The 25,337-nt window shown below is 40.6% G+C and overlaps 1 protein-coding gene and 1 pseudogene across 1 annotated transcript in view; one reads left to right on the top strand and one right to left on the bottom strand.

Annotated features, from left to right (window-relative positions):
• The window catches only part of LOC124622157 (allatostatins), a 513,094-nt gene that overhangs the window by 281,547 nt on the left and 206,210 nt on the right, over window positions 1-25,337 (bottom strand). The gene's annotated exons all lie outside the window — the stretch shown is intronic.
• Window positions 14,534-14,651, top strand: LOC124623331 (annotated as a pseudogene).

Genomic DNA, 25,337 nt, shown 5'->3' with positions numbered 1-25,337 from the left:
ACACAGTTTCCTAGCGAAACGTAATAGTTTCATAAGTTTCATACAGTTACAATAATATAATTATATTTAAAAGTTTGAAATGTAGTTCACCGGAGATCGCGTATGGAGCACTAGTGCGACCCATTCTTGGTGCTGGTCCAGTGTTTGCGATCCTTATCAAGAGAAGACAACGAACAATTTGAAAAGCAGGCTACAAGATTTGTTACCCGTAGGTTCGATCAACAGGCAAGTACTAAGGAGATGCTCCGTGAACTCAAATGGGAATATCGCGAAAGAAGACGACGTTTCTTTCGGGAAACCCTACCGAGAAAATTTTGAGTAGCAGCGTTTGAATCTTTCGCGTAAGGATCATGAAGATAAGAGAAATTAGGGCTCTTACGGCAGCCTATAGATAGTCGATTTTCCATCGCTGTATTTGCGAGTGGAACAGGAAAGGAAATGAGTAGTTGTGGGACAAGGTACATTGCACCCTGCACCATGCGGTAGCTTTAGGAGTATGCATGTAGACATAGGAAGATTTCATCCAAGAACTAGCGAGCAAATATGTGTGTGATGGTGCACCATCTTGGTGAAACATTAGCCATTGTTAAAATTATTGTAATTGATGAGTCAGATAACATCTGGAGGTGTATCCATAAAAACTTCGTGTGTTAAGCTACTATTTGGGAAAAACCGACAGAAAGTGAGTATATGTCCGTGTAAAACTTTGTAAGTTAAGCTACCATTTGCAGTAAACCGCTTAACTGTAGGTAGCAGATAATAAGGCTAATGACAATATCATCACCCTCCAGTTTCCTTACCGGGTAGTTACGGAAGATGTTTTACGCTCAAGAACTATGACGTTTTTGTAGAAAGAAAATCTCCTCCGTAAAAATCAAATGGGTTCTGCAAACAGAGATCTTGCCAAACAGCTCGTTCTGTTCCTCCATCAGATCATAGCGTTGTAGACAACGACGCTCAAGCAGATACCAGGATTGCGTTTGACACCGTCCCGCGCTGCATTCTAGTGAAAAAAGAAAAAAAAAAAGCTTACCGAATATAGGACCAGATTTGCGACTGGATTGAAGACTTACCTTGCAGATAGAGCTCAACATGTCGCTCTTAACGGAAAAATATCTACAGATTTCTAGGTAGTTTCCGGAGTACCCTATGGAACTGTGATAGGCTCATTACTGTTTACAGTCTACGTAATTATTCTAACAGAATACGTCGGAAGCTCTTTAAGACTGTTCGCAGATGATGTGGTTGTCTATAACAAAGCAGCAATGTCAGAAGACAGTATATCTACAAAATAACCTATTGAAGATTGATGATTAGTGCTGCCTGTGCTTTTTGCACATTCTCTAAGTTGATTTGCAGCTTGTTGCCTGTGTCAAAATGTTGTCTTCGTAGCCATGTGAGCAGAGATGAAAATCAAAGGGAGCGAAGTTCGGACCGTATGGTGGGTAATCAAACACTTCTGTCTGAAACGCTGTAGGAATGTCCTCATTTCCCCTGAAGTGTGCTGTGCGGCAGAGATTTGTCATGAAGAAAGAAATGCGTGAAAGTTATGTTGTGTGGGCTACACAAAATACGGCGAAATTTCTCACAAACACTCGTACTTGGCGGGAGACACTATTTACTAGACCTCTTTAGGTGCTCACAATGTGCTCAAAACTGAAAAAAGCGACGTGGTGCACTCGATGGGCATACTAGAGACACTGCCCAACACAGCTATGCAAACCTTTATCGGATTTTCACTGTAGTTCCATTCACTATCGATAGGAACTTACTTTCCGAGTTACCCTCGTATCATAAGGAAAATTCACAAAGCTCTCTGTAATACTTGTATGTTTGTACATAACCGCGGCTGAATGTTGCTAGCAATGAATATTAACAATCGTTAGGACATTTGCATTAAATATACGATTTTAATTCCGGACAAATTCATACGAATTTTCAAAAAATTTTCATTCGCAAGACAAAAATGTAAAATTATCGTAATTGTCCCTAGAAAATAATGAAGCTTATATAGTGTCACAAATACGGTTACCGTTCTAGTGACGGATGGGTTGCGTTGGTTAAGGCAATGGACTCGAACTCGGCAGGAGAGAGATTAAATTCTCCATGTTATTATCCAGACCATTGTCTCCCATGATTTTTCCCAACCGATTATGACGAATGCTTGGGTAATTTCTTTCAGAAGAGCCCCGACAATTTCCTCCTCGTCCGTGCTCCGTCCGTCATCATCTTGCCGTCGGTAGGATGTTAAATTCTAATTTTCCTTCCTGTTTTTTTAGTTCACGCTTGAAACATTCTGACCATGTGTTGTCCGAAAATCCACTGCATCATAATAAATTTGCTGTAGTACCTTAAACGATATAATGTTGCTTGCAGCTGTCGTTTTTTCCTGTATTGGTTACACAATTTTACGATATCGGTCTTAGGCCATTACCAGGTACCCTCACAAAATAAATTCATCTATGGCACGTTATACCCTACAAGCCTCTAGACCTCTGTATACTTATACATCATCCACCATCAACGTGTCTATGAGTGTAGGTGTCGTAACAGTCATAACTTTGAAATCACTGGCTCCATTCGTACTGCTACATGTCACAGCTTTTAAAAACGTTAGGAGTGATTTCGGCTCTATGACAATTACGACATGTGTACTGATAGCCACGATGGCCGTGAACGCTACGTAAGTATACAGAGCTGCAAGGACATATCTGGCATAATGTGCCATCAATGAATTTTTGTAAAGGTGTTTGATAATGGTCTATGACTGAAATTGTGCAATCGTGCAAGCAATTAATAAAAAATACAGCTGCATGTGGCATTAAATGGTTTCAACAATTCATCACAGCTGCCAACCCAGATTATTTACCTGTATTACGTCACTCTGCTTAATAAAGATGCATTTCAAATGCCACACAGCAATTAAGAACTTGATGACATCGTAATAGTTGGTAATCCGTTTTCGTAGCACTTTTTAATCATGAATATTCCCTGTCAGGCAACTCGTAATTATATGCAACCGTCACAGCAAAATAAGAAGTGGAAGCTAGAAGCTGTCGATCGATAAGCAAGAGACGGAAGTAAAAAGTAGACAGCTGAATGGGAATGGAAGGGCCACGATCGGTTTAATGGAGACGTTAATAATGGAGGGACAATAGCAGCGTCTGCCCCCATCCCTAACTCCGAAAGATCGGATGGCGTTTTCATGCTCTGTGATGGCCCATTTTTTATATCTCTCTCTCGAAAGACAGATTTCATAGCCCGCTGCCATTCAAACAGAGTCATGTGAAGACACCCGAGGTAACGTTTCAGAGCTTTCGTATACGTATCAGACTGATCTTCGGTCCTCGAGGGATTGAAATATTCTGCCCTAGATAGCTAAGACTGTCAACGGAAGCACGGCTGTCTTGGAAGCAATTAAATAGCTGGAAATAAGAAATGAGACGGTAGTTATAATAACACGCTTATCAGTTTCAGCTTGATTTCAGCTTGACTTCCGGAGAGATGCCCACCTATGAAAACGTATCTCATTCTCAAGATCCTAATGCCCAATATGTAATTTATTCCACAACTGACATGCTATGTTGATATGCTCATAGGCTACCAATACTAATCGTCTTCTTCTTCTTTCGTTTAAGCCCCTATGTCAACATTATGATTTCTCCAATACTCTTTTATTTGTTCATCTATTTCTGTACTCATCTGTGCTTGCCTTCTTAGAACTGTTTTTTGTTTAAAACCGTCCTAGTTCTTAATTTAGTTTATCATTTTTTCTGTATTTAGTTTCTCACTTATTTATACCAATTGCTTGTAGCGCTTTGTACACTTTTCTCGACCATTTAGGTTCACCTTTTATCTGTTTCAAAGTGCACAGATTTTCTATTGTCAATCTGATAAAACTCATTCTTAGTTTGTAGATCTGCCAATAAAACATTACACTTCCTGTCCTAATTTCCTCGGCAATTATTTTTACGTGTGAGAGTACTTCCGCGTGACTTCCTAATTTAAAGATTTCTATTTTTGTTCTCTGTTCCTGTATTCTAGTAATAAAATGCTTTCTGAACGTTTTCGCCACATACTCAGAAATTTAAATATGAGCCCATCAAAAGGGATTGGTAGGACTAAAGCAATGAGTTTTTCCACGCTGCTCGGCAGAGTGGACGGAATCCTTCAGACCATTTCTTATGGGAATTCTATAAACATCCGGATTTCCTGACCGATATAAAACCGGTGTCACTAATTCACCAACACTTTTTAGCCGCCCGTAGGATCAGATTTGAGCCGATCCCAGTCCATCCTCCGAAAAAAGATCCTTGTCACTAGTTGGAGCGGTAACCGTGTCTACGTTGTGGTAGTGATGCGTGTTAAACGCTCAGCTATCCACACGATTGGACATGTTAGGATTTCAAAAAACGTTTTTAGCTTGCATTTCTGGTCAATCACAGTGCACCACAGCTCTACAGCGTAATACACAGCGTCAGCTCCCTATCCGTTTTTGCTATTACTGTCTGTTAATATTTAGGCATCGGACTGATTGACTAGTAGTGTGCTCACATCCGTAGTTAGCATTGGTCTCTAACAGTGACCATGTGTTAACATATGCACTGAAGAGCCAAAAAAAAAAAAAAAAGGGTACATCTGCCTAATATCGTGTAGGGCCCACGTGAGCACGCAGAAGTGCCGTGACATGGACTCGACTAATGTCTGGAGTAGTGCTGGAGGGAATTGACAACATGAATCCTGCAGGGCTATCCATAAATCCGTAAGAATGCGAAGGGGTGAAGATGTCTTCTGAACAGCAAGTTGCAAGGCATCCCAGATATGTACAATAGTTTTCATGTCTGGGGAGTTTGGTGGCCATCTGAGGTGTGTTCCTGGAGCTAATCTGTAGCAATTATGGACGTGTAGTGTGTCACATTGTTCTGCTAGAATTGCCCAAGTCCGTCGGAATGCACAATGTGCTTGAACGGATGCATGTGATCAGACAGGATGTTTACGTACTTGTCACCTGTCAGAATCTTATCTAGCCGCACAGGGGCTCCCATATCACTCCACCTGCACACACCCAACACCATTACAGAGCCTCCACCAGCTTTAACAGCCCCTTCTGGCATGCAGGGTCCATGGATTCCTGACGTTGTCTCCATACCCGTACACGTCCATCCGCTCGATACCGGTTGAAACGTGACTCGTCTGACCAAGCAACGTGTTTCCAGTCGTCAACAGTACAATGTTGGTGTTGACGGGTCCGGGCTAGGCGTAAAGCTTTGTTTCGTGCAGTCATATAGGGAACAAGAGTGGGCCTTCGGCTCCGAAAGCCCATATCGATGATGTTTCGTTGAATGTTCGCACGCTGACACTAGCTGATGGCCCAGCATTGAAACCCACAGCAATTTGCTTCTGTCACGTTGAAAGAGTCTCTTCAGTTGTCGTTGCTCCAGTTCTTGCAGCGGTGTCGGAGATTTAATGTTTTACCGGATTCCTGATATTCATAGTACACTAGTGAAATGGTCGTATGTGAAAATCTCCACTTCATTGCTCTCTCGGAGATGCTGTGTCCCATCGCTAGTGAGACAACCATAACTCCATGTTCAAACTCACTTCAACCTTCATAACCTGCCACTGTAGGGGCAGTAACCGATCTGACAACTACACTAGACTCTTGTTGTCTTATATAGGCGTTGACGTCCGCAGCGCCGTATTCTGCCTGTTTACATATCTCTGTGTTTGAATACGCATGACTATACCACTTTCTTTGCCGCTTCAGTGTACGATCACGATTGGATTTCATGTTTCCAATTATATACGGAAGGAAAATGAATACTTACAGTTTCATGAGTATTTTTACAGTTCTACACACATTAACAAAATGGAATTGGATTTAACTATCAAATGTACTGTACTTAACAGTAGCACCTATCGAATATCTTACTGCAGTGCTGTTTATTTAGTGCAACCTCCTACGTTAACAAATTAGTAAACTTTCAGCAGTTCTAGCAATCCGAATTAATGGGAATTAATTTCACGGATAACTGGGTGTAGAGCAACAATTTGTGAACAGTGTTTTAAAGTTTGTCTTTCTTCAACTGCAGCCTAATAAAATTACACTGAGTTGTTTTATCCAGTAACTTCTATTCTTAGTATAGCGTCTAGGGTAAAGTAAGGCAATTTTCAAGTGTTTTCAATACGTATTTCTTTATTTGAGCAAAATAACAAAAAGTGTTTCATTTAATTTTATTGAGCCACATGTTATAAACGTATAACACTTTTCTTATTATAAGCACTGTTCGTAATTGTAAATATAGGTAATTTTCAAGTGTTTTCAATATGTGTTTCTATATTCGAGCAAAATAACAACAAGTGTTTCATTTAATTTTATTGAGCCACATGTTATAAACGTATAACACTTTTCTTATTATGGGCACTGTTCGTAATTGTAAGTAAACTTGAATTGTAAAGAGGAAGGTAATTTTTCAACATGTAAGGTAATTCTGCAGTAGTGGTAAAGCAACTCTGCAATACAGAGATTCATTCATAATCTTCAGACCGCATCTGCAGAAGTGGAAAGTTCGCAACAGTTGTGTCACATGTCGACAGCTTCCTTTGTCTGTGGATTTTGACAGTTGTCGTGGTAGGTTATTAAGCAAAAAAAGCCTTGTCCATGACGCACCTGTTTCTATTTGCACCTCAGATTAGTAAATCTTCAAGCAGATAGTATAAATCCATTCGTCATCTTTCCTGGAGACGTTGTTGTTTGAATGAAATAGTTACAGCCTTTGGGGCATTGCTTACTATTGTCGAGTTCAATGGTGGTAGACTGAAATCTTCGTTGTGTCCTTTGAGACATATGGCCAATGAAACTTCTTCCTCCTGTTCTGCTGCTGGGTTTTCTCCATAGGTTCATTAGGAATCTTCTACAGAGCTCAGCGTCTACCGGAATTTCTGGAATCCTAAAATACAAACCATAACGTCTTCGAGTTTTTACCACCACCGTTTGCAAGGTAACTGTTTTGCAGGATTAAACATAAGCTCTTTTCCTTAGGTTGCAGCCAAACCCTACGCAAGTTTTCCGATTTGTATTACGTTAAAAGCAACGCAGCTTCTGCAGCTCAACAATGGATTGGACAGCACAGTGATATCTTCCAAATGGTAATGCAAGTGGCCTGCCCAGTTTTTCCATATATGGATGTTGAGTGTCTTCATTGTCTGACAAAATTTTTTTATAATATTGTTGAAGGGGACACCATTTAGTTTCGCTGCTTTATGTGTAGTCTTATTCTCATATGTCACTCGTCTAGTTACAGCCAAGAGATCCGAAGTTTCGTAATTTCTGTACACTTTTCCACGTTTCACATTATTCATTTCTTTAGGTTTTAGTTTCACATGCGTTCCATGTTGAACCAAATCCCGTAAAGTTAGAAATAAAAAAAATATGAGCAAAAACGCTTAAAATATGTTTCAAATTATCGTTTATTTAATAAATAAAATTCTTCTGTTGTAAGGGAAGGTAAATCAGGAAAGGTGGGTTAGGTAATTTGGCAATCGTCTGAATTAGGTGTATGAAATACGCCAGTAATACTTGCAATAGACATTAGGTAATTTGGCAACAATTTGAATTTAAAAAGTTTGTTTATGGTTAGGCGTGTGAATACTTGCCTCCAGTATATTCGCATTAAATATCTAATGAAGCCCGTAGAACTAATGTAACGTCAACAGTCGTCCAGCTGACTGACTCAAGATTGAGTGTGACTATCGCAACACCAAGCACTGACTTCCTAAGGTCCTTTGTCCTCACATTCTTCACCAAACAAATAAACTAAATTGTTTACATAACACCATTGATCTCATTATACCTACTGTGTGTAAACAAAATTTATATTACTTGCTTCTTGTGTCTCTAAAATTAATTTACAACTGCGAAGAAACAAACCACCCTGCTTTCAAAATGAGACGCGTCACACAACAGTAACTTGCTTTGTCAGTGCATTTCACTGACCGCGAGAGAGCGCAGATGTAACGTAACTACAGAAGACATAAATAGGAAACAGTATACTGGACGGGTTCATCGCAGCAAGCTTATAACAAAATACTGCAAAATTACCTAAACCGCGAAATTATCTTACGTTAGCCTGTAAATATATTATACACACTTCCAGCAGGCTGCCCCTGCCACCTTTCGTTGTATGGCATGGGTGTGTGTGTCGTCCTTAGCGTAAGTTAGTTTAAGTTAGATTAAATAGTGTGTAAGATTAGGGACCGATGACCTCAGCAGTTTGGTCCTATAACACCTTACCAAAAATTTCCAAAAATTTCGTTTTATGGATGTAGCTTCACAGCGATGCGTTTCCAACCTGTGGTTACGTGGCAAAATTTGATTGATTCTGCGTCCCTTATTCTGTACTGACGTTATTATCAAGTTCGTTTGTGCGTACTCTATGGTAACTGTGTCCGAAGCTGTAAGTATTCCTTTAAGCAGCTCGCAAACTAAATAGAACTTTCTTGTATAGTGTTAGAATAATTGCTATGGTTGTGAGCATATAAAGCATATAAAAGTAAAAGTGAGTTAAATCGTGATAATTCATGCACACACACACACACACACACACACACACACACACACACACACACATATATATATATATATATATATATATATATATATATATATATATATATATATATATATATACCATTCAAAATCAAAACAGGAGTTCGACAAGGAGATGGACTGTCCCCAATTTTCTTTTAACTAGGCTTTAGATAAAATAGTAAATGTCCCCAATTTTCTTTTAACTTGGCTTTAGATAAAATAGTAAAAACATGGGAAAGCGCATTAAGAACAGAGGAACGAAGGGTATAAGCATGGCCCAAGCAAAGAAAAAAATTGAAGTGAAACGTTTAGCCTTTGGGGAAGGTATTGAATTTATAACTGAAAACCGAACAGACGCAAGAGTTATGCTTGATCTGTTACACGAGACTGCTGAAAAGACTGGGATAAAAATATCCTATGAAAAAAATCGAGTATATAGAACATACACATAATACAGAAAATCTTGCGGAAACAAAGTGTGGAAAAATTAAAAGAGCTGATAAATTCAAATACCTTGGGGAGTGGATCCAAGCCAATGGACTGGATAACACAACAAATAAAGAAAGAAAATCAAAAAGTTACAATCTGCATATAAATTAAGACAAAACTACTACAATAAGAAATGAATAGCCATTCAGTAGACATCATAATTCAGTTATTAGGACGCAAGCAGCAATTGGATCAGAGTGCCTACATTGAATAAGAAAGGCGAATTAAGAGAACTATAAAAAAGAGAGAGAAAAATACTAAGAAAAATTCTAGGTCCTGAGAAAAACAATGAAAATAGGTGGACTACAAGGAGAAATGAAGATTTATACAAAAATACAGAAAAGGTCACAGATATAGTGAGGAAGAGACGGCTAAAATTTTATGGACATTTAAAAAGAATGGAAGAAACACGGATTACAAAGAAAATTTTTAGTTATGTAAGTAAGCTGAAAAAATTGTAGGATGCACAGAAGCAGTAAAGAAAGATACCAACAAAATAGGTGTTACAGAAGAAATAATACGTGACAGGATTTACTTCAGGCTACTGACAGAAAACGCAAACTATGAAGAAGATGAGCCAAAACTTCGACCCCAGACAGTGTGGACAGATGAGAAGAAACGAGCAGATGGGGAGATAATGAAGAAGTAGTTGGAAGAAAGGAAGAAAAAGAAACACCGTAAGTCTTAAGTTGTATGCGATCCATAGCTGGCACCACATATAGTTTAGGAGATGTGACGTTATAAACTTTGAGATGTGCGAAAAACTGCTGCATGACGCATGAAACATTGATGCATTTATTCTTTAATACTAAGACATTCCCAGAGTCGAGACAGTTAAAAGAAATCATGGACACCTTGCAGCGCGTTTGACACATTGCAGAGCTTTTGACAGCTTTCAATTGCGAAGCGCAAACGGCTATAGGCGAAAACGGTAGCTGTCTATAGAGCTATGAAGAGGCGTTGCCGTTGAGACGTTTATTACATCACGTTGTAGTCATGGGCAGCAGCTGTGTCCACCGTACAGAAACTGTTCGGTATCATGTCTCTTAATTTGGTTACTGTACTTATATATTTGTAACTTATATATTACTCTTTGCACACCTGTTTCATAACTTCAAAGGTGTTTTCACAAATACATGGCAATGGAATTTTTTCGATACTTCGCTTCAAACACAGTTAATTTATTGATTTCGTTTCCGATATGAAAATGGAAAAATGAAAACCTCGACACTGTCGGGTTTTTCAGCTAGTATTTGTAGAAAGAATACATCTGTAGCCAATTAAGAGAATTTCTTAAGTCCTTTCTATGACTTTTTTCACGTTAGGAGGATTCAACAGATACTCTACTTCACTTTAATGTAGAGGTGTTGGCTACTCTGTTTTCATTTTACTTGAGAGACAACTCAGGAGTCTTTTATCGCAACAACTTTCCTACCACATAATTAATTAAAACCGTACCTTGTTGCAAGCAACGAAGTTTCGTTCTGCTTTGCTTATTACAACAGGCGACAAACTGTATTTCGCCTGGTTATCCTTTACAAGATCCAGTAATTAGGTCAGGCAGTTTGTGTCACAGCACAGTACATTAAAGGACCGGGAGTTAACTTCCAGGAAAACGAAACGCCCACTAACTTACTGTTTGTCTGGTTGCAAGTAAGTAAATATAACTGATTCCGCTTTTAAAATTTGCGTATTAGATGTTCATATCGCACGTTTCTTCTGAAAATTGTGCTATTTCGTGGCTGAACGTTTTTATCAACACGAGGAACATGCAGGGGTGTAATTTGCGCGACGGAATTCTGACATACAACGTCGAGACTTGACATATAGCTGCGAGTTCCGATGATTCGTCGTTAATAACTGTGGATGAAATGTTTTGTAATTAGTATTAACAACGTCTGACGAAGTCTCCAAAACATTCATAAAAACTAATAGAATCATCGTCTTGAGATGTAAAAAGTTAGAGCACGCCCTTTTTATCGGAGCCTCAACGTACTATCCGAACTTGATATTGGCTTCCAAGCGCAGTCAAAATCTCGTTCGTTTGGATCACACTTACTCAATAATGAGATTAGTCAGGAAACGGTGAGTGTCAAACTGGATAATTAAAGTACTGTAGTATGATAATAGTTTGAGTACAATTTATCTTTATTTTCCTGTCCAAACGCAAACTTGTCCATCGAAAAAGTTATACGGTTGGGAACCTAAGCTTTATTTTCATCTCAAAGTTGAGTTAATAATTTAGTTATTGGGAAGTGTTCTATCTAGAGCGGGAGACGCTGGCAAATCAAAGACACTGATTTCAATTTATTCATCGATGGCTGATAATAACTGACCCAAAAAATTGATGTTGAATAATGAATATATAGAATGGCGTAGAGGTTACACACAGATACAATTAATATCATACTTTTAACGTGTATATACAGAAATAATTAACATTACATATCCCACAACTTTTTGTCCACAGTCTGTAATGCTTCTTTATTAGCTGCCGGTAATTCCGGTACAGATTCAGGTATAAACTGACTGTTACATCTCACTGCATATTTAACGTATCACAGAATTCTCTTCCATTTTTGTAGTGCGTTTCCTAACGATTAAGTCTTGAATGTAAAAGGAAAGTATATACTGGTATAATAAATAAGGGTTTATGATTTCACAGACATCTTTAATGTTAATACAAACCATTTGAAAATGAAGAGAGTTAATAGTGTTTATTATTCGTAATAATTGTCTTTCAAAGTAACAAAAGAAAAGAACGAAATTATTCGAGATTTGAATACCTGAAAAACCCTAACTGTCGGTATACCAATTTCCTTTATATAAATATTTTTATTCGGATCAACTACAATATCAACGGAAAATATATTGAATTAGTTCCAAGCATCATTATTGAAAATTACAAACAATTCGGGCACACATTCTTCGTACCAAGCTGACACATGTCTCGGTGGCTGACGGGAGCAACCGTAAAAGCATTGCCCATTATACAGTTGCTCCCATTGGACACCGCACATAGAGTCTTCTTGGTCCGGGTGAAAAGTACTTGACACTACGAAATCATGACTTAATGAAAATGAGTGGCGTTGGGCCACGCTTAGCCACGAAAATAGTCAGTGTTCCTACCTATTTTGTTCAAACGATGTTGCTTACCTCAACCTCCTCTACACAAATCCGATTGTCATCTGGTCTCTTTGATAGATGACAATTGACCGATTTCGTATCAGAAGTAATATTTAAAAATTAGTAACAACAATAAGTGAAACATTTCACGTCATTCAAAAGAAAAAATTCAATTAGTAAAAGTGATTAATGTTTACAACAAGTTTATCCCACTGCAAAGGTAGAGATCAGTTATTTTTAAATTTTCAATATTTCGTTCTGGTATGCGTAGTGTTTGGGCGCGTGGACGTCACAGGGCAAAAATTCGGAAAACGTACAACTGAAATGTGTCTGAAATTGTAATATACATTTTCTGGCCTATTGACGCACATCTCACTCACATATTGTTATTTTTAAATCTCGTCGTAGCAGGAAGTGTTCAGAGGTGTGGAAAAGATGAAGTTATACATTAGCGTGCAGAAACAACCACTCCAGGGACTTGTGCAACACATACGAATAACAAATTATGAGCAGTGCTGATGTACTCACACTGAAAATTATGATAATTGCTTCTATATATATGCAAAGTTAGGAGAACGAATCTCAAAAAAGCCACTACTACGTCCTCAATGCTACTTAGCTGTTGTTTTTATCTAAATGTTCAAACATAGCATTTATGTACCTTAGCACACGCCACTACGAACTGGAAAGTCAAGATTTATCTAATGTAAATATTAGTTATAGGAATTTGTATACCTGAGCCCAATAACTCTCTTAATTTAGGAGGATCAACAAAAGACATATTTTTTACATTGGTTTCGAATTTTTGGGAGTTTTCAATTTCCTTTCTGACGGCCAATGGCAATCTGTTATACGCTTGCACACCGGAGTATAAAACCTCATCTTGAACTCTAGAGAGTTGTAAGCCTGAGACTTCTCCTCAATGTATCACCCACGCTTGGAAAGACGTTAACGGCTGTATTACCCACTCCCTTACTAAGGAGGAGTTCTTAATTACTTAAATAATAATATTTTCAATTCCAGATTCACACAGATGGTAAAGTTACAAATACAGATGCCAGTTGCATAAATATTCAACAATTTGTAAATCTTAAAATGCAAGTACAAGTAATAATATAATTTTTTATCAACTTTCTGGACCCCCTGATATGTTGCCTAGATGAAGGACCATCGGATGGTAGGGCCGAACCACATTTGGTATCAGCTAATCAATTAGTTTCAGGAAGTTACAAGAGGGCGTAAATAGGTAAAAGGAGTCGTTACGTCAAATTAGCGATGCACACATAACAGCATGGAAGGAGATGCTTTTATCACTGTAGCCACCCACCTTACACCATCGCAAGATGATCAACTTGAGCACCAGGAAATCTGCACCCACGTCTCTGTTCAAAAGCTGCTTCTACAGTCAGTGCTTCAACCCTCCCACTCCTCCCACCCACCCTCCCCGAAAGGTTTGCTATGGGAACAATTTTTTCCCAGAGTATCCACTCCGCTGTGTTCCCTCCCTCCAAGACAATGAAGCCAACGGGGCATGCTCTATAAAGAGCAGTCTTACTGATACTTGAGCCGGAGCCCATTCGGTATCAGTTTTACGACGACGTTGTTATGTCGTTTAGTGCGGAAGTAGTTGCCATCCTTAGTGAACATGAACTTCATTCCGTTACTTTGGAATCAGTCTTGTATAAAATCATACAGGTAAAGTTCATCCCGCGTCGCGAGAGTACGTGAGCGCTTACTTCGACATACGGAGCCACGTATGCTCACCGCTTGGGTTGAGAGCTGCATGCACGCCACTCACCGATGGTTGTGGAGGCGGCGAGCGGGGGAAGGGGTTGAGAGTTGCCGCACTTGCCGCCCTTCGTATTCGTATTTGTCAATTCTCATGGTCAAGAACAACATTTCCTGTACGTTTCTTAACACGGGTTCCCACGTTTCACTAGCCACGACTCTCCAGAGGTTGAATAGATATTTATTTCTCGTTTGATTGTACTTCTCGTGTCGCTTTTATTTCTTGTGTAGGACCGACTACCCGACGAGTAATCTAAAACTGTGGACGTTGTCCCATGCTGTGACAAGGCTTGCTCAGATTTAAATTTGTTTTTGAATGATCAGTATATAATTTCTGCATTAATACACTTCTTGTGTGTTACGTGTTTGTGGCCTTCAAACTGTCTCTTACTCTCGCTCATACAATTGCTATGTGTTAGACGTCTGATGCTGCAATGGTGAGGGGACAGACGATCTGTAAGTAAGCTTTCTTTTATCTGAAGAGTGGTAACAGCTACGGAAGCTAATTCTATGAATTTCTTCCCCTCTTCGATATCAACTGGCAACGGCCATGCCGCAGTGGATATATCGGTTCCCGTGAGATCATCGAAGTTAAGCGCTGTCGGGCGTGGTCGGCACTTGGATGGGTGACCATCCGGGCCGCCATGAGCTGTTGCCATTTTTCGGGGTGCACTCAGCCTCATGATGCCAATTGAGGACCTACTCGACCGAATAGTAGCGGCTTCGGTCAAGAATACCATCATAACGACCGGGAGAGTGGTGTGCTGACCACACGCCTCTCCTATCCGCATCCTCAACTGAGGATGACACGGCGGTCGGATGGTCCCGATGGGCCGCTTGTGGCCTGCAGACGGAGTGAGTGCTTCGATATCAACAATAAAATTCTGTGCACACCATAGAATGAGTCATGCAAATTATTCTTATTCTGGCATTCTGGTTCCGAATTGCTTAGTTCGTCCTAAATTCACTCTTGTTACTAACCACAAGTGCCATTAAAGAGCATATGTGTTGGCACGTAATGTATTTGAGCTGTAGAATCTAAACTGGAAGCGATTTTTAGTTACAATACATCATGCGAGCAGTGCCTTTGAATCAACTTTTGGATGATAGTATAAAAACTCCAGTTCTCAAATTCAGCGAAGTGGAGTTTGGTCGTGTGGGTGGAAGCTGTGTCATTCGTGATCTGCAGGGGAGGTGGAACTGGAGTGGCTTAGTGCGCAAATTTTGACTGGACAGCAACTCGTTACGCTAGATTACTTGAGCGTTCCCATATGTCAGACATAGTGTCGTCGATGGCGTAAAAGTAACAAGTAACTTGCTCTCTCCAGAAAAACTTTTTTTTTTTCAAATATGAAGGACCGTTTTATCGGGCGAATGTGGTCATTCGTAACACACCTGTGTGTGTGTGTGTGTGTGTGTGTGTGTGTGTGTGTGTGTGTTTCCTGCAAAGTGCGCGTATTTATGAATGACGAAAAGCAGAAACTTGGTACGATGCCAGCTGAGACCTTATTGGTCAAAGACTACTGAAGGAGGACAGTGGGGGGTCAGTCGCCTTGCTGTGAGTCTTGAGGGAAACGCGTCGCGGGGGTGGACGCCGGGTGATGTATGACGCGGCGCCTCTGTCAGCCTGCTGTCCACGTGAATTATAGCCGGCCAGCGCAGTCGTCCCGAGGCTCACAAGGCAAGAGCATCGCAGGGACAACGACGGCGATTTTGTTCAACTCCACAGCAATCACTAACGACGGAAAATATATCTAGCTACGTTTCTTAACCTTAAAGCATTTAAAACATACTGTTGACTATAGAAATAATACTGCTGAAGAGGAGCAGTTTTCAAACACCCTGTTCTCCATATTCTAGAAATGTGTCGCTCGCTACTATCTTTCGCAGTGTTGAAGATATCGCAAAGATTGAGGAAAATACTTTCAAACCATTGGTAGTTGGTAATTTCTGATTGGAGACAACTTCGATATAAACGAACTGAGTGACAGTACCATTCTTATGTTGTGTGAATTGATTGCTGCAAGTGCATTAAATACAAAATAATAAAACTTTATTAGGTTTTTCTACCTGTTGTTTTCAGAGAATATATTTCTGACGTTACTGGTCGCTAAACTTACTCCAACGTAAGTGTTCTGTCAGACGACATTGTCTTTTGCCATAGGCGATATCTTTGTAAAGGTTTTGTTTCAGATTCACTGCGTTGCATATTACTTCACTTGTTTCAAATCGCGCTTATTTCAAAATAGTGCCTCTTTTGAATTACGCATGAAATGAGACGTCGTTAATAGGAATGACAGCGGAAGACTGCATTTCAGGGGATAGAATATTCTGAAAAGTCTAATTAAGAGGCCTTGCTGAAAAGTAAAGCCTCGGAAGTTTATAGTTGAAAACTGTTAAAGCATTTTAAATAAAACGAACGTATTTAACATTCTACAATTTTATTCTTCATGTCTACATATTTGTTTCCCAACATAGGCAAATTGCCGACGAACAAATTACTCATAAGGAGAGACTAGTTTGTTGATACCGTCGCTGTAGAATGTTTGACTTTCTTGACAGAGTAACAATTTCACCTCTGCCTGCACCACTTCATCACTGTCAAAGCGAAGTCCTCGACGGTGTTCTTTGCCTTGGAAAGAAATGAAAATCCGCTGGGGCCAAGTCGAGACTGTATGGAGGATCTTCGATGACAGTGAACGCAAGGCGTCGGATTGTTGCTGATGTTGCAGCGCCGGTGTGTGGTCTGACATTGCTATGCTAAACGAGAGGGTGTTCCATGTATCGTCGCGTTCCTCGAATTCGTGCTTACAGGAACTCGGTTACAGCTCGCTGTTTCTCACGACCGATATACTTCTAGTTACGTTGCACACCTCCATGTTACACGCTACAATTCTGAGCCCTCGAATGGCAGAGGGCTACAAATATGAGACGTGAATAACAAAGGCGTTGGTTAATAACATTTAATTTATTTAAAAAAATGAAAAATTCGGAGGTGTTAGTTTTCAGCATGCTCATGCAATTACATTTTTCAGGATATTCCTTCCACTGAAATGCATTGCTACGCTATCATTACTTTTAACGACGTGCTGCGTCATGCGTAAGTCAAATAAAGGCCTGATGAAGCCAATCCCATTTGATAGAATACTTAGGCTACGTTTGTGTCACTTAGCGATCAGTAACTAATAGTCTTTACTTATTAATATAGTTAACTACTGAAGCCAATAATTCATTGACCAATAATTCGCTGATGAGATACCGCGTGAACATTATTTGTTAAAACACCGTCGTGCGACGTCGAGGAGAAAAAAGTTGTAGGGTTATGCAATGTCTTCAGTGTTGTTCGTACATTCGAACGTATACCAACAATTTTATTCCAAAACATTCACTGCAAACATTCACAAGCATTCTCGAATGCAACTAAGAGAAAACATACAAGTGTGAACGGAAAATTCAACTTAAGCTTCATTATGTCTGGAGGTAACAAAGTGCGAGTTTTAATCAAAGAGCATGTTTAACCGGTTGGAGATTATCTGTGCGTGAAAATATTGTTTCAGTGTTTTGAAATTTTTGTGAAACATCAGCGGTGTCCACATCAAGTAAACTCGCAGTATAAAACAAAAGCCTTGAGATTTCCTTCAGCTTTAGGACAAATGTGAGGAAAAGGTATTGAACGTCAAGTCAAATCGATGATTGTACGAGTCTTACTTGAAAATCAAGTGTATACACGGTGTGTCGGAACCACATAGACAAAATTTCGGAGTTTTTCATGGATATTTTGTGAGTACTTTAGTGTAAGGATGGCCTCCAGTTATTCTTTGTAGAGTAATAACGTGATTATTATTTATTCTCTGTTTCTGTCCAGTGAACAATGCGGCACATATCGATAGTCGCACCAAAGGGCAGTGACCGCTCTTCGGGCCGGAAAGCTACTGGAGGTTCCTTGAAGCGATGGTCGGCCCCGAGTGAAGTGGTTGTTGTCTGGACTGGCGTAAGTCGGGAGCGTGGCGGGGACAGCATGGCTGGTGGTCTGAATTAATTGGAACAAGAGGTATGGTCAGTGCCCTGCTGAAGCAGTGTTGACGCAAAAGTAACAGTGCTAAACCGTACAACGTGATAGTTGCACATGTGGCGATGTAAGGACGTACGAAGCCGACGTTTGAACTAATGATTATACCGCGCACCGGCTGAGAAATTACTGAAGAAGCCTCCTGAAACTGTTCACTGCTATTGCCACGGTCTCTCTCTTGTGAAATACCGAGTACTATTTGTGGTCCGGAGAAGAAGTGCTGAGTTTAACAGTGGCCAGTCCCTTGAAATGCGTCAAAGATATATTAAGAGGAACACAATGGGCGCCAGAGAAATAGGCTGGTGTTTCTCTAATAGTTTTGTAGCAGTTTGCTGCTACGGGTGCTTGCATATTATTTGCTAAGCTGATGCAGTGTTATTGTTTCCAATGTGTAACATATGCCTCTTGTATATTAATAAAACCAATGTCTACGTCCTATGCATATCAGGGCATGGGAAAGATGCCATATTCACGTGCATACATATGCTGCTGAATAACTGGACAGGATGCTGGCAGCGGTTGAGGCGTGCTTCAATAGAAGGGAAAGCATTTTTATTTATTCAGCACAGGTTTCTGTACTTCTGTGAATGATGCTGTAGAAGGTGTTCATCTACTGGTTTGTAGTCTTGATCAAAAGACAGTAGGTTCCATGATTATGGTTTATTCGAAAAAGGTGATAGCTCAAGATTATTGTATTCTGGGAATATAAAAGTAATAATTTTGGATTTGTTGTTTTTAAAGATTCTAGTCCTAATAACATCCTATTAACTCTTTGATTATCAGACACTATATTATGAGAGTTAAAGGTTGGACACTGCTTCTTTTCTTTTTCTTCTTTTCAGTAAGATTTTGCTGCAGCAATTCATTTTTTAGTACCTTTATCCTATTAGTCATTCTTGTATTAACTTGCAGACATGATACTGTATTAGATATTCAATTTATACTTGGGGTCACTATTGTGTAATTTGGTCAGTAAGTATGAACATATATTGTATACTCAATCGGTCGACTCCATCAGTAATTATTTTCAGCCAACTATCTGCTTGCATTACAGCAACTATGTTCGCAACAATGAAAATGACTACAGCACACAGTCATTCTAGTATGGATGGATCCGATTTCTCGTAGGCGGTTACATACACGTAAAAAATTTTTGGAATGTTGTCGTCGTCGCTGCAGCAACATTCAGCATGAAGTCAGTGACCTCATACACCATGTGCACATCGGCCAACTTTTCATGAGTAAAAACGTATGATCTGTTGTATTTCACTGTTAACGCACGATTAGAACGGCCATAAAAGCAAAACTCGGCACACAACGCAGCAGTACTGAATACAGCTTTGAGGGCAAAATCTGAAGTGGGGACTACTGTTGACAACAGCGAATATGGAGGGTGAATGGAACAAGTTTTTTTCCCGAACAAGACACACGGCACATACCGTAGACATCTGCACTGTCGTACACAGTTTCAGTGCAATACAGACACGAACAAGAGAGTAAGAAATCAAATGAAATGCTATTACTCTGTAACGAGCAACAGGAGACGTGGATCGTTGATACCAAAATACTCAGCAAATCACCCTTGTAGAACGTTTTGTAATTTATATAGTAAAATTCAGGCTAAAAAAAAAAGGTTTGGAGAACACGTCCCTAGCACGAAACAAATAGAGTCAATTACAATCCATTACTTATTAGTAGTCGAGATTTAGCAGAACGTTGCATACAGCTTGCGGGCGTGGAAGGCCTTTAGTTATGTAAGCGGCTGTATCGTATGAAGAGTGCCTCGTAGAATTCGAATATACGAATACATGGAAATGTCAGTTGTAGGAATTGTCCGCCAGGGGAGCAAACAGTTGTGGTTCGCGGAAAGGGCGCCGAAGTCCAACGGGGTCGTATCTCTCGATGGGGCGGACGTCCCCTGGCGGCGCCGGTGCCAGCCAGTGATGTACTGCGTCTGCTGCCGCTCGCGCAGTGGAAATCCTTGCGCACCAGGACGCTGCAACACTGGGCTATATTTAATTCACGACAACACTAGAGTAACTCGGGTTAGCATTTCACAGTTTACGTGGTCATGCGTTTGTGTGTGGCGGGGGATGGGCGCGGAGGCAGAGGGCTGAAAAGTTCTTTGTTTTGGCCTCTTCCAGTTGGTTTTCAAAAGTGAAAGCTTCATATTCTGGAAAGTAAATGTTTACTGTTCTCATAAGAGTGGGGCCAAGTAACTTTCATCGAATGCTGCACTATACTTCGAAGTGACACAGAAACGTGAAACTATTCTTCGAAGTAATCAACAAGACTCTGTAAACAATGGTCGGATCCTCCTGCCAATCGTTCAGTTCCTCGACGACAGAAATCCACAGTAATGGAGATAAAAACCATTCGAGAAGCGCTGTGTGAACGTTCTTATCGTTGCAATATCTCTTTCAGCCCTTTCCAATGAAAAGGAACTCTGTTTTGCAAGACCTGGACTTCTCGATCACCATTATACTCGTCTGGGCGGCCTTTGTTGAATTGTTGGCACAATTTCACTACGTCTGGAAATAACATTGCATTTAATCCATATACCTCCAAAAAAATCACTTCGAACGTACGTGTGATTCATACGTTTTGCCAACACGAATCGCAATGTGCCGCATACTCATCTTTGAAATACGTACCAGTTGCCGCACCATTTCACGCCCACACTGTGACGCACCACTTACCGTACAGGAGCAAAACGTCGTCTGCCGGAAACCCGGAACATGTACTCCCTTCTGACAAGATTCCAGTCTTGTTACGCAACGGCCTTCGCGTGGGGTGACGTGTGTAACTTACTTTCTGAAGTTCCTGTGCAACTATTTTTAATTTTAGGTAGAATGTGATATGGCAGAGGCACAGGAAAATTTAACCTCTGCGGCGTTAGAAGGAATCCATAGTTTCGGTTTCTCCTGGAGAAGCGGCTGGAACTCCATGTTAATCTGTACTTCCCCTTGCCCCCGTAATGTTACTGGGGACACGAGAGTCACCGAAGTGGCACCCAATTGATAGGCTTCCATCACGCCTTTCGAAGTACACGAATTAAATTAAATGTCATTACTTATATGTACTAAGGGTACAAGACGACCTCGGGGAGATCAGTTTGGATTCCGGAGTAATGTGAGAACGCAGGAGACAATACTGACCCTAAGACTTATTTTAGAAGATAAGTAGAGGAAAGGCAAGCTTATAGCATTTGTAGACATAGAGAAAGCTTTTCACAATTTTGTCTGGAAAACTCACTTTGAAGCGAAAGATTGTTTACAACCTATACAAAAACCAGAAGGCACTTATAAGAGTCGAGGGGCGTGAAAGGAAAACAGTGATTGAGAAGGGAGTGAGACCGTAATGTTATTCAGTCTGTACACTGAGCAGGCAGCAAAGGGAACCAAAGAGAGGCTTGGAGTAGGAAGCAATATGAAACAAAACTGATGACACTGTAATTCTGTCGGAGACAGCAAATGACTTGGAAAAGCAGCTGAACGGAATGGACAGTGTCTTGGAAGATGGATATAAGATCAAGATCGACAAAAGCAAAACAAAGATAATGGAATGTAACCGAATGAATTCATGTGATGCCGAGGGAATTCGTTTAGGAAATGAGACACTTAAAGTAGTAGAAGCAAAATAAATGATGATAGTCGAAGTAGGGAGGATATAAAATGTAGACTGGCAATAGCAAGAAAAGAGTTTCTGAAGAAGAGAGATTTATTAACTTCGAGTATAAATTTAACTGTTAGAAGGTCTTCCTTGGAGTGTTGACAAGTATGGAAGTGAAATATGTATGATAAACAGTTCAAACAAGACTCAGAAGCTTTTGAAATACGGTGCTACAGTAGAATGCAGAAGATTAGGTTCGTAGATCACGTAACTAATGAGGAGGTACTGAGTAGAACTGGGGAGAAAAGAAATTTTATGGCACAACCTGACCAGAAGAAGGGATCGCTTGACAGGACAAATTCTGAGACATTACAGGATCACCAGTTTAGTATTGGAGGCAATGAGGGGGGGGGGGGAGGGGGAGAGTAAAAATTGTAGAGGGAGACCGAGATGAATACAGTAAGCAGATTCAGAAGTATGTAAGTTGCATTAGTTGTACGGAGATTAAGATGTTTGCACAGGATACAGTAGCATGGAGAGCGGCATTAAGCCACTCTTCGGACTGAAGACCACAACAACACCAACTTGGCATCAGTTTCTAGTTTGACAAACAAAAGCAAACACTTAAAGTAGACTACCAGAGTGGGTGATGCAAGGAACGTCGCCAGCTGCGTGGCGTTGTGCTCTGGCCATTGCCCCGCGCAGTGGAGGCAATGTGCAGTACCCAAACTAGCTGACAGGGCACACGCGGAAAACCAACCGAGGAGGCAGACGAGAGTCGATTAAACGGGCTGCACGCGATCGGCTGGCTCGGGATTAAAATTCCTGCGAGGGCGTGGGAGTGAAGTGGCGGGTGTGGGGGATGGAGGAGGGGGAGGAATAGGGGAGGCGGCCTCAGACACGATGTCGGTGTTGCGCTCGTAGTCCGCTCCACGGCTCATAAAACTCATGGCCCATCGCAGGCCCTCGACCGCCAGCATAAACCGGCCCGGCGTGGCAGTGAGGTGCGTCTCTACGCAGATTGATACCGCCAGTCCCAGCGCGATGCTGCAGCGTGGTCAATCCCTGGAACGACTCCACGTGGGTCAGGTCAACACTCTCTCGTTCGCGTCCTTGCCTTTAGCATAAATCCAACCTAAACGCTCGAATCCGGGACATCGAAAGCGAAACTGCTTGCAGTTTGTAGAATATTATAAAGGGATGAAACTGTGACGACAATGAGACGAAGTGAATATTACTCCGCTGTGGTTTATGTTTCATAGCAATTGGGTGAGGCATAGTACAGCAGTGGATAATGTTTCAAGTAGCTAAGAAATAGCAGCCAACTATTAATGTTCATAAATTTAGTGTGACAAACGAAAGTACTCCTGATTATAACAAATGAACACTTGATATACATAATCAACCTTGCTGTGACTTTTCCTTTTATTCTTTTCATACTCCACTCCTACGATTGGACCGGACTGTTCGAGATCTGGATCATTAAGGAATCGCGGTTCTATTCAGCCACTTATCGGGCTAACTGATTGTGGGTTCGCAATTGTGAGTTGAGAGATGCCTACCAGTTCCAGCATGCGGTGCACCACTATCGGAGATCTCCCAACAACACTCACCAAAACCAAGAAACAGAATAGATATTAATGCAAACATGCAAGTACTCTAGCCCCCGACGAGCGACTGCGAGATAGTTTTAAGGCAGAGACACGGTCTAAACAATTCAGTTTAACCATCTGTATTCGTGTGGTTTAAAATCCCATTTACTATACATAAGATATGCCCAGTAAAGAAAATGTATGCAATTAGGAGAAGATACTCACATGTGCAATCCACAGGTTGCGGAGGATAAACAGTTCAAAGAGAAACGTTGCTTTTTATATAAATCGTGTGCAGCATGAAGTTAAATCTGTATTTCAGTTTGAACAAAACTTTGTATGAGATAGGTCAAATAGAGAAACTCCGACTCACGGATCAAATACAATATGATCCAACCTAGCTGATCAGTTGAACATGTAACCAAGCTGTTTGTTGAGCGTAGGTTTATGAAAGTAATTTCTAAAACCTACTAAGCTAAACGTCTTCCTCCTGAATCGTTTTATCATCTGCACATTCCATAAATCCAAAGTTTACAAACTGACTACCCCATGTACAAAAGGATTTAGAACATGTTTTATTAAATAATTTAAACTTAGCGCTTTTTATTTTTCCCACTATAATTTGAAGTTATAATATAAAACTGGTAACTATATACATGAAATAAAGGGTAATCTCAACGACTGTTAAAATGAATAAAATAATTGCCTCAGAGCATAGAAACATTTACTATCAGCTAGAAAGGTAGAGAAACACTGTGTTTGAGAGGAAAATTCACTACAAAAATTTTTTGGTCACTGAAGGAAGAAAGAGTGTGGAGGAGACTAAAAATGAAGAAATATACGCTATAATGCAGCGGCCGAATATCGTGCAACTAGCAAATGTTAAGCGACTACAACCAGCTGGACATGTTACGAGGATGACAAAAGATGCTGTTCCAAAAGTACTGGTGGTAGGGAGGCGAGAGGAATAGCACGCACGGTGAAGACTAAAAACAACAAAAGAAAACTAATTATAGAAATACCTGAAACAACGAGGGTTCACCGGAAACTGGATGGAAGCTGTACAGGACAGGATCTATTGGAGACAGTTAGTAAGGTCGGTTCGTGATCTGCAAGCTCCCTGATCGCCGTTTAAGAGAAGTACATGCTTACAGGAAATAACAGGCCATTCTGTCTGTAACCCGTAATTTATAATATGAAAGCATACTTCATTTAAATTTTAAAAAAATGTTGGAGTAATGCCTATTGCAACTAGCAGAAAGTGAATCAATTTTTTATAATACTCAACAAGAATCCTCCCCCCATGAACCATGGACCTTGCCGTTGGTGGGGGAGGCTTGCGTGCCTCAGCGATACAGATAGCCGTACCGGAGGTGCAACCACAACGGAGGGTTATCTGTTGAGAGGCCAGACAAACGTGTGGTTCCTGAAGAGGGGCAGCAGCCTTTTCAGTAGTTGCAAGGGCAACAGTCTGGATGATTGACTGATCTGGCCTTGTAACAATAACCAAAACGGCCTTGCTGTGCTGGTACTGCGAACGGCTGAAAGCAAGGGGAAACTACGGCCGTAATTTTTCCCGTGGGCATGCAGCTTCACTGTATGATTAAATGATGATGGCGTCCTCTTGGGTAAAATATTCCGGAGGTAAAATAGTCCCCCATTCGGATCTCCGGGCGGGGACTACTCAAGAGGACTTCGTTATCAGGAGAAAGAAAACTGGCGTTCTACGGATCGGAGCGTGGAATGTCAGATCACTTAATCGGGCAGGTAGGTTAGAAAATTTAAAAAGGGAAATGGATAGGTTAAAGTTAGATATAGTGGGGATTAGTGAAGTTCGGTGGCAGGAGGAACAAGACTTCTGGTCAGGTGACTACAGGGTTAAAAACACAAAATCAAATAGGGGTAATGCAGGAGTAGGTTTAATAATGAATAGGAAAATAGGAATGCGGGTAAGCTACTACAAACAGCATAGTGAACGCATTGTTGTGGCCAAGATAGATACGAAGCCCACACCTACTACAGTAGTACAAGTTTATATGCCAACTAGCTCTGCAGATGACGAAGAAATTGA

Source organism: Schistocerca americana, chromosome 7 (genome assembly GCF_021461395.2).
Source record: "Schistocerca americana isolate TAMUIC-IGC-003095 chromosome 7, iqSchAmer2.1, whole genome shotgun sequence".
In the NCBI taxonomy this organism is placed as follows: Eukaryota; Metazoa; Arthropoda; class Insecta; order Orthoptera; family Acrididae; genus Schistocerca; species Schistocerca americana.
Note: the sequence above shows the minus strand (reverse complement) of the source record. Positions and strands in the feature narration are given on the sequence as shown.